A 9,104-nucleotide genomic window follows, 5' to 3' on the forward strand; every position below is an offset into this window, starting at 1 on the left:
GACCTGACATAGTACTCCACTCCATGGCAACGAAACAAGCGATTCTGATTGAGCTCACTGTGCCATACGAAAGTAGAATGGAGGAAGCCGACATCTACAAGACCGAGAAGTATGCCAGTCTAGCCAGCAGCCTGAGAGAATCTGGCTTCCAAGCCAAAGTCCTCGCCATAGTGATTGGTGCAAGAGGGTTTGTGGGCGCATCTGCCTACAGCCTCATGAAACAGCTGTCGATTTCTGGCAGAGAGAGGACATGGGCTCTCAAGGGAATGGCAGAAGCAGCAGAAAAAAATTCTAGCTGGATCTGGTCGAGGAGGAATGAAAGTAAACTTCATAAGGATTGAATTTCCCAACCCAAACTAGACGTACGTCTGCCAGAAAAGGTGACTCAGTCCTGAAGTGGCGACCACCCTGGAGGCGCGGGTTCGAACCTCCTGAGGACCAGGAAAAAAAAGGCGGCAATACAAGGCATCCAGGAGTCATGACCTGGGTGCATCCCGGCCCCCTTAGAGTGTAAGGAGTTAAGGGCCAAAACACTTGACTGAGGGGGGCTTCTTCTTTGAAGACCTTGTACTGTCCAGCTCTCCCTATAGTTTCTTATCACTTATCAAACCTTGTGGATAAATCACTGAATGAAAACTAGTCTTTGCCTAAATCCTTTATATTTAGCTAGTGCATTGAAGTTAGTGCATCGAACAAATCCAGTGTGATAAATAGAATTGTGCGACCAACAACCATCTACCTAAATATCTAGTCATCAGACCCATCCACATGTAATATGCAGCTTCTGTTCAAACGTGTGTGTGTGTATGTTTGTGCGTGTGTGTGTGTGTGTGTGTGTGTGTGTGTGTGTGTGTGTGTGTGTGTGTGTGTGTGCAGTGCGTGCATGCGTGAATATGCACAAGTTTTTATATTGATATGCACTTGTGTGTATCTTATTTCTACTGTGTCTGTGTTTGTGTATGATTTTCGATTTATTTTCGTATCTTGTTATGTACTATCCCCCCCAATATTCCTTGTGACCCCGATACACTTGGAAATAAAGACATATTCTGACCCCGATACACTTGGTAATAAAGACATATTCTATATTCTACTCTATTCTATTCTATTATGTTCATCGCTGCATTGATGTGATAAATGTTAGTTTTGACGCTCGTGCTTTGCCATAGTGAAGTTGTTCAAATGACAGGTTCTTTTTTGTCTGGAAAAGACAGCATACATACCCTGTGGTTTCTGACAGCGTGACTTTCTCATTTGGCTCAGCTCCTAAACGGAAACTGGTGCTCTCGGTCCAAGCAGATATCTATATAGGTGAGTAGCTGTCATTGTAGTAGTAGTAGTCGTTGTAGTTGTAGCAGCAGCAGCAGCATCCAGAGCAGTTGTAACATAAGTAGCAGCAGTAATAGTAGTAGTGGCAGTGGTGGTGATGGAGATGGTGATGGTGGCAGTGATCATAGTAGTGGTGGCAGCAGTAGTGATGGTTGCTCATACTTTTGTTGTTGCTGCTGCTGCCGCTGCTGTTGATTGTATTGTGTTTTTTGTTTTTGTTGTTGTTGTTGTTTGTTTGTTTGTTTGTTTGTTTGTTTTTTGTTGTTGTTGTTTTGCTTTTGTTTTGTTTTGTTTTGTTTTTGTTTTTTTGTTGTTGTTGTTGTTGTTGTTTTTTGGGGGGGGGTTGTTTTTTTGGAGGGTTGTTGTTTTTTGTTTGGGTTGTTTTTTGTTGTTGGTTTTTTTGTGGTTTTTTTTGGTGTTTTTTTTTTCGTTTTCTTCTCAGAACAGATTTCTCTGTGTGAAATTCGGGCTGCTCTTCCCATGGAGAGCGGGTCGATACGCTAAGAGTGCCACACATTTTTGGTTTGTTTTTGTTTTTCCTGCCTGCAGTTTTTTCTGGTGCTTTTTGTTGTTCTTTTGTTTGTTTGTTTGTTTGTTTTTCTATCGAAGTTTGTTTTTCTACAGAATTTTGTCAGGGACAACCTTTTTGTTGCCGTGGGTTCTTTTACGTGCGCTAAGTACATGCTGCACACGAGACCTCGGTTTATCGTCTCATCCGAATGACTAGCGTCCAGACCACCACTCAAGATGTAGTGGGAGGGGGAGAAAATACTGGAGACTGTGCCGGGATGTCTGTTGAAGATAATAAGAATGACGATGTACTTTCTTTAACTGGTGATTGAAGATGGCGACTGCTGGGAGTGCTGATGGTGGTGACGATGATGATGATGATGATGATGATGGTGGTGGTGGTGGTGGTAGTAGTAGTAGGAGGAGGAGTGATAGTAGTAGTGTCAGTCGTGTTGTTGGTATCATCGTCCTCATCATCGTTACTGTCGTTGCGATCTTTGTAGCAGAGTTCTGATCACACAGCATGAACCGCTGTTGCTGCTGTTGGTGATGATGGTGATTATGACGATGATGGTGACGGTGATTATGGATAATTATGACGTTGATGATGAAGGTGATGACGATGATGATGATCATGATGATGACGGTGATTGTGGATGACTATGACGTTGATGATGATGATGACACTGACGACGATGAGGGACTATTATGACGATGATGATGTTGGTGATGATGATGATTAGGACGATGATGGTGGTGGTAAAGGTGGTGGTGGTGGATGAGAATGACGATGACGTTGATGGTGGTGATGGATGATGAAGGAAACGAGGATCTTGTTCGTGTTAAATTTGTGTGCGTGCGTGCGTGCGTGCGAGCGTGTGTGCGTGTGTGTATGTGTACATACGTGTGTATGTGTGTGTGCACGAATGCGCGCGCATGTATATGTGTATATGTACGTGAATATATATGCACGCGTGCGCGTGCCTGTGTGCATGTGTGAGTGTGTGTCCGTGTGTCTGTGTGTGTGTGTGTGCGCGCACGTGTGTGTGTGTGTGTGTGTGTGTGTGTGTGCACTCGTGCGCGTGCCTGCATCTATGTATTATATGTGTCAGTCGTGTGTCCATCTGTGCTAAGCCTTGCTTACGTTGCAGGGGTATGGATGAATGACATTATGGTAGGCGTCGGTCGCGTGTCTGTCATATGACGGTGACAACAAAAACAACATGATCAACAGCAACAACAGCAACAACAACAACAACAACAACAACAAACCCGAAAACACAGAAAACACGCACAGTGCAGCAAAGTCCACAAAAGTTGTACAATCACTTTCCCATCTCTTCCCGGATCCATGTCAATTACTGACCAATTATTATGCCGTGGAACATGGCGGACATTGGATGGGTTAGTAATAGAATGTCCACCTCTCTCTCTCTCTCTCTCTCTCTCTCTCTCTCTCTCTCTCTCACGCGCACGCACACACGCACACACACACACACACAAGCGCGCGCACACACACACACGTACCCCTCGGACAACAGTGTCCGTGCAGCTTCACAGTTAATTGACCGTTACTGACCTGTCCCCCACTGCCCTTGAAGTATAGGGAAATGTTCGCTGTGAAAGTTGAAAATGTACTGTTCTCTGTCTCTGTCTATGTCTGTCTCTGTCTCTGTCTGTCTGTCTGTCTCTCTCTCTCTCTTTCTCTCTAGGCCTCTCTCTCTGTTTCTCTCTCTCTCTCTCTCTGTCTCTCTCTCTCTCTCTCTGCCAGTCAGTCAGTCTCTCTCTCTCTCTGTGCCAGTCAGTCAGTCTGTCTGTCTGTCTGTCTGTCTGTCTGTCTGCCTGCCTGTCTGTCTCTCTCTCTCTCTCTCTCTCTGTCTCTGTCTCTCTCTGTCTCTGTGTCTGTCAGTAAATCAGACGCTCTCTCTGTCTCTGTGTCTGACTCTGTCTGTCTGTCTGCTTCTCTCTCTCTCTCTCTCTCTCTCTCTCTCTCCATCTCTCCCTCCTTCTCTCCCTCCCCACCCCAACCCCCCTCCCTCTCTCTGTTTCTATCTGTCTATCACTTTCTGCCTCTTTTTTTTTTCTTTATATTTTTTGTTTAACGAAATAAATAGATATGAAAATTATCATGGTTTGTTTTACACGTGAGTGTACACGTCTCCAATGCTGCTATTGAAGTAGACTGCGCTGCATGCTGGCCTTTTTATATAGACGTTGTATCACCTTGATCAGGTTGGCGTTGATGTTTTTGTATTTGTATTTGTATTTCTTTTTATCACAACAGATTTCTCTGTGTGAAATTCGGGCTGCTCTCCCCAGGGAGAGCGCGTCGCTACACTACAGCGCCACCCATTTTTTTTTTGTATTTTTTCCTGCGTGCAGTTTTATTTGTTTTTCTATCGAAGTGGATTTTTCTACAGAATTTTGCCAGGAACAACCCTTTTGTTGCCGTGGGTTCTTTTACGTGCGCTAAGTGCATGCTAGCACACGGGGCCTCGGTTTATCGTCTCATCCGAATAACTAGCGTCCAGACCACCACTCAAGGTCTAGTGGAGGGGGAGAAAATATCGGCGGCCGAGCCGTGATTCGAAACCAGCGCATTCAGATTCTCTCGCTTCCTAGGCGGACGCGTTACCTCTAGGCCATCACTCCACTGTTGTACAGCTTCATGGTTGTCCATGAGGCTTCGTGCCATACACTGTCAAACACCACCTTGAAAATCCACGAAATCGTGACAGAGGTCTTACTGGTGCTGCAGGTACCTCTCACACAGTATCCTGAGGATGAAGATTTGTTCTGTTGTGTTGTGCCCCGGTCTGAATCCTGCCTGTTCTTCCGCGATGATCTTCTCTGCTTTGTGGTTTCAGTCTGTCCAGAATTATTTTCAACATTACCTTGCTCGGATAGCTGACGGTGCGATAGTTTTGGCATTGTTGTAGACTGCCTTTCTTAGGGGGTGGGCGGGGGTGGGTAATGACAATAGACTTGGCATTGTTGTAGACTGCCTCTCTTAGGGGGCAATAAAGACAATAGACTTGGCATTGTTGTAGACTGCCTTTCTTAGGGGGGAGTAATGACAATATACTTGGCATTGTTGTAGACTGCCTTTCTTAGGGGGAGTAATGACAATAGACTTGGCATTGTTGTAGACTGCCTTTCTTAGGGGGGAGTAATGACAATAGACTTGGCATTGTTGTAGACTGCCTTCCTTAGGGGGTGGGGAGGTAATGACAATAGACTTGGCATTGTTGTAGACTGCTTTTCTTAGGGGGAGTAATGACAATAGACTTGGCATTGTTGTAGACTGCCTTCCTTAGGGGGAGAGTAATGACAATAGACTTGGCATTGTTGTAGACTGCCTTTCTTAGGGGGGAGTAATGACAATAGACTTGGCATTGTTGTAGACTGCCTTCCTTAGGGGGGGAGTAATGACAATAGACTTGGCATTGTTGTAGACTGCCTTTCTTAGGGGGAAGTAATGATAATAGACTTGGCATTTTTGTAGACTGCCTTTCTTAGGGGGGAGTAATGACAATAGACTTGGCATTGTTGTAGACTGCCTTTCTTAGGGGGGGGGGGGGGGTAATGACAATAGACTTGGCATTGTTGTAGACTGCCTTTCTTAGGGGGAGTAATGACAATAGACTTGGCATTGTTGTAGACTGCCTTCCTTAGGGGGGGAGTAATGACAATAGACTTGGCATTGTTGTAGACTGCCTTTCTTAGAGGGAGTAATGACAATAGACTTGGCATTTTTGTAGACTGCCTTCCTTAGGGGGGGAGTAATGACAGTAGACTTGGCATTGTTGTAGACTGCCTTTCTTAGAGGGAGTAATGACAATAGACTTGGCATTGTTGTAGACTGCCTTTCTTAAGGGGGAGTAATGACAATAGACTTGGCATTATTGTAGACTGCCTCTCTTAGGGGGGAGTAATGACAGTAGACTTGGCATTGTTGTAGACTGCCTTTCTTAAGGGGGAGTAATGACAATAGACTTGGCATTATTGTAGACTGCCTCTCTTAGGGGGGATTAATGACAATAGACTTGGCATTGTTGTAGACTGCCTCTCTTAGGGGGGAGTAATGACAATAGACTTGGCATTGTTGTAGACTGCCTTTCTTAGAGGGAGTAATGAGAATAGACTTGGCATTGTTGTAGACTGCCTTTCTTAGAGGGAGTAATGAGAATAGACTTGGCATTGTTGTAGACTGCCTTTCTTAGAGGGAGTAATGAGAATAGACTTGGCATTGTTGTAGACTGCCTTCCTTAGGGGGAAGTAAAGACAATAGACTTGGCATTGTTGTAGACTGCCTTTCTTAGGGGGGGAGTAATGACAATAGACTTGGCATTGTTGTAGACTGCCTTCCTTAGGGGGGGGAGTAATGACAATAGACTTGGCATTGTTGTAGACTGCCTTCCTTAGGGGGGAGTAATGACAATAGACTTGGCATTGTTGTAGACTGCCTTTCATAGGGGGAAGTAATGACAATAGACTTGGCATTGTTGTAGACTGCCTTTCATAGGGGGAAGTAATGACAATAGACTTGGCATTGTTGTAGACTGCCTTCCTTAGGGGGGGAGTAATGACAGTAGACTTGGCATTGTTGTAGACTGTCTTTCTTAGAGGGAGTAATGACAATAGACTTGGCATTGTTGTAGACTGCCTTCCTTAGGGGGGGAGTAATGACAGTAGACTTGGCATTGTTGTAGACTGCCTTTCTTAGAGGGAGTAATGACAATAGACTTGGCATTTTTGTAGACTGCCTTCCTTAGGGGGGGAGTAATGACAGTAGACTTGGCATTTTTGTAGACTGCCTTCCTTAGGGGGAAGTAATGACAATAGACTTGGCATTGTTGTAGACTGCCTTTCTTAGGGGGAAGTAATGACAATAGACTTGGCATTGTTGTAGACTGCCTTCCTTAGGGGGGGAGTAATGACAATAGACTTGGCATTGTTGTAGACTGTCTTTCTTAGGGGGGAGTAAAGACAATAGACTTGGCATTGTTGTAGACTGCCTTCCTTTGGGGGGAGTAATGACAATAGACTTGGCATTGTTGTAGACTGTTTCTCTTAGGGGGAAGTAATGACAATAGACTGGGTCTATGGTGTTGGTCTTTCTCCAGTCTGCCAGATCTTGGGGAGGGCGCTAACCATGGCTTCTCCCCCCCCCCCCCCCCCCTGTCTGAACTAGTTCTGCAGGAATGTTGTCCCCTCCTGGTGATTTTCCTAACTTCAGTACTTTCACTGCTGCCTCGACTTCTCATCGAAGGATGGGGTACTCGTTGCTGTCATTTTTTTTTTTTTTGGGGGGGGGGGGGGCGGGTGAGGGGGGGGGGGGGCATTCAAAATACACTTCTCTCACTTTACGAGTACGAGAAAGCGTAGGATTGCGAGAAAGCGTGGTCGTTCCACCGTCACGCTTTCGCTCAATATTGCGAGAAACCATGGGGGTGGGGGTGGGAGGGGGAGGGGAGGGGGTGCGCCCTTTGATAATAAACTTAACTGCTGCTTTGATGCACTCGTCAAACGTATAAAGCTGTCAAATGCAGTCACAAACTGAAAAAACGTAAGCAAGTACTTACTTTCTGAAGTTGAGCTTTGCTTATATGGTTTCCGAAGCAGAGTTGCGGGGGTGCAAGGCACTCATTTTTCTTTCTTTTTTTTTTTAAATCAAACTATTCATTTCCCCCAGAGAATTTTTTCCCCCAGAATGAACAACCCCGAAATGAATTCACAACTTTTTGAGGCCAGTACTGAACCTTACATGTGAGCAAGTCAGGTATGAGCAGGTGTGATATGAACACGTGTGTTATATAAAAACGTTAGTGGACAAGTGTGTTACAAATGTGACACGGGAAGCTGACAGGCTTTCATTGACCCGTGGTCAGCACACACACACACACACACACACACACACACACACACACTGTCTCTGACCGCCAGCCTAAAGGGTGGGCACGTGTTCCCCGTTATGTCAGAGTGAGGGCACGAGCACTGGTCTAGAAATAGATCAATGGGGGGAGGGGGGGCGAGGGGGGGAGAGGTAGGTGGGGGCGCGGAGTGGGGGGGTGGGGGGCACGCGACCTGCAAGTGAAACGGAGGCTCTGTAGTTATGCGTCCCGACAAGGAAGTGTGTGTCCGCAGGTTCGATTCCCAGATACAGACCAGAATTTGTTTTGTTTTTTTAACTCACTCTTCCACTAGACATTGAGTCGGACAGATGGAGTTTGTAAGCAGCAGTTAACAGGCAATCGTCTAAGAGAAGGAAAACTCGACAAAAAACCCAAAAAAAACCCATGAGCTGCTCTGAAGTCGGAAGGTGCCGGCTGAGGCCAGCGGGCAGACCTCCTGCAGAGTCACAAACACAGGAGAAGACCAGGCACTACGCATCACACCCAATATAGTCACGCAGACCAGTGTTTTCTTGTGGCACAGGCCCACAGACCCCGTCCCCTCCCTGCCCCACCTTCGACGCTCTGAGACGCCAGACATGGCATGGCCCAGCCCGGTGGAGCTCCAGAAGAAACTGTGAGGACCGGTGGTGTCCATGCGACGGACCGCAGACTTCGCTGTCCTGACCAGACTGAAAATCTAGCCTGGCTAGGAAACGCGGAAGAAGAAGAAGAAGAAGAAGAAGACCTTGAGTTGTGATGGTAGTGGTGGCGGTTTGCCGGGGTGCTAGTCTTTCGAATGAGACGATAAACCGAAGTCCCGTGTCAACGCAGCATGCAGTTTTGCGCACGTTAAAGAACTCACAATAACAACAACAACAAAATAGTCGTATCTGGCAAAGCCAAGTTGAAAAATCCACTTTGATTAGGGAAAATTAAAACGCTTGAAGACGTGAAACGAATAGAGAAATATGGGCGGTGCTGTACACACACACACACACACACACACACACACACACACACACACACACACACACACACACACACACACACACACACTCACACACACACACACACAACTTTCTCTCTTTTTCATTTCTTCTCTCCTCCCTTTTTCACACACCTATAAAATAAAAACTGTTTCGTTCTTCCTTCTACAGGTTTTCTACTCCACCATCTCCTTCCCGTTATTTTCCCTGTCCCCCCTCCCCCTCCCTCTCCCTCTGTCTCTCTCCCGCTCTCCCTCTCTGTTTCTCTCCCTCTCTCTGTCTCTCTCTCTCAGTCTCTCTCTCCCCCTCTGTGTGTGTGTGTGTGTCTCTCTCTCTCTGTCTCTCTTTGTCTCTCTCCCTCTCTCTCTTTCTGTGTCTCTCT

At 46.2% G+C, this 9,104-nt stretch overlaps 1 protein-coding gene across 1 annotated transcript in view; it reads left to right on the forward strand.

Moving 5' to 3' along the window:
* The first annotated feature begins 1,292 nt into the window (after window positions 1-1,292).
* LOC143282351 (uncharacterized) overlaps window positions 1,293-9,104 on the forward strand; it is a 48,353-nt gene continuing 40,541 nt past the window's right edge. Inside the window, exon 1 of the mRNA XM_076587962.1 lies at window positions 1,293-1,311. The gene's annotated coding sequence lies outside the window, so the exon portion shown is untranslated. The remainder of the gene's footprint in view (window positions 1,312-9,104) is intronic.

This window comes from Babylonia areolata, chromosome 5, assembly GCF_041734735.1.
Source record: "Babylonia areolata isolate BAREFJ2019XMU chromosome 5, ASM4173473v1, whole genome shotgun sequence".
In the NCBI taxonomy this organism is placed as follows: Eukaryota; Metazoa; Mollusca; class Gastropoda; order Neogastropoda; family Buccinidae; genus Babylonia; species Babylonia areolata.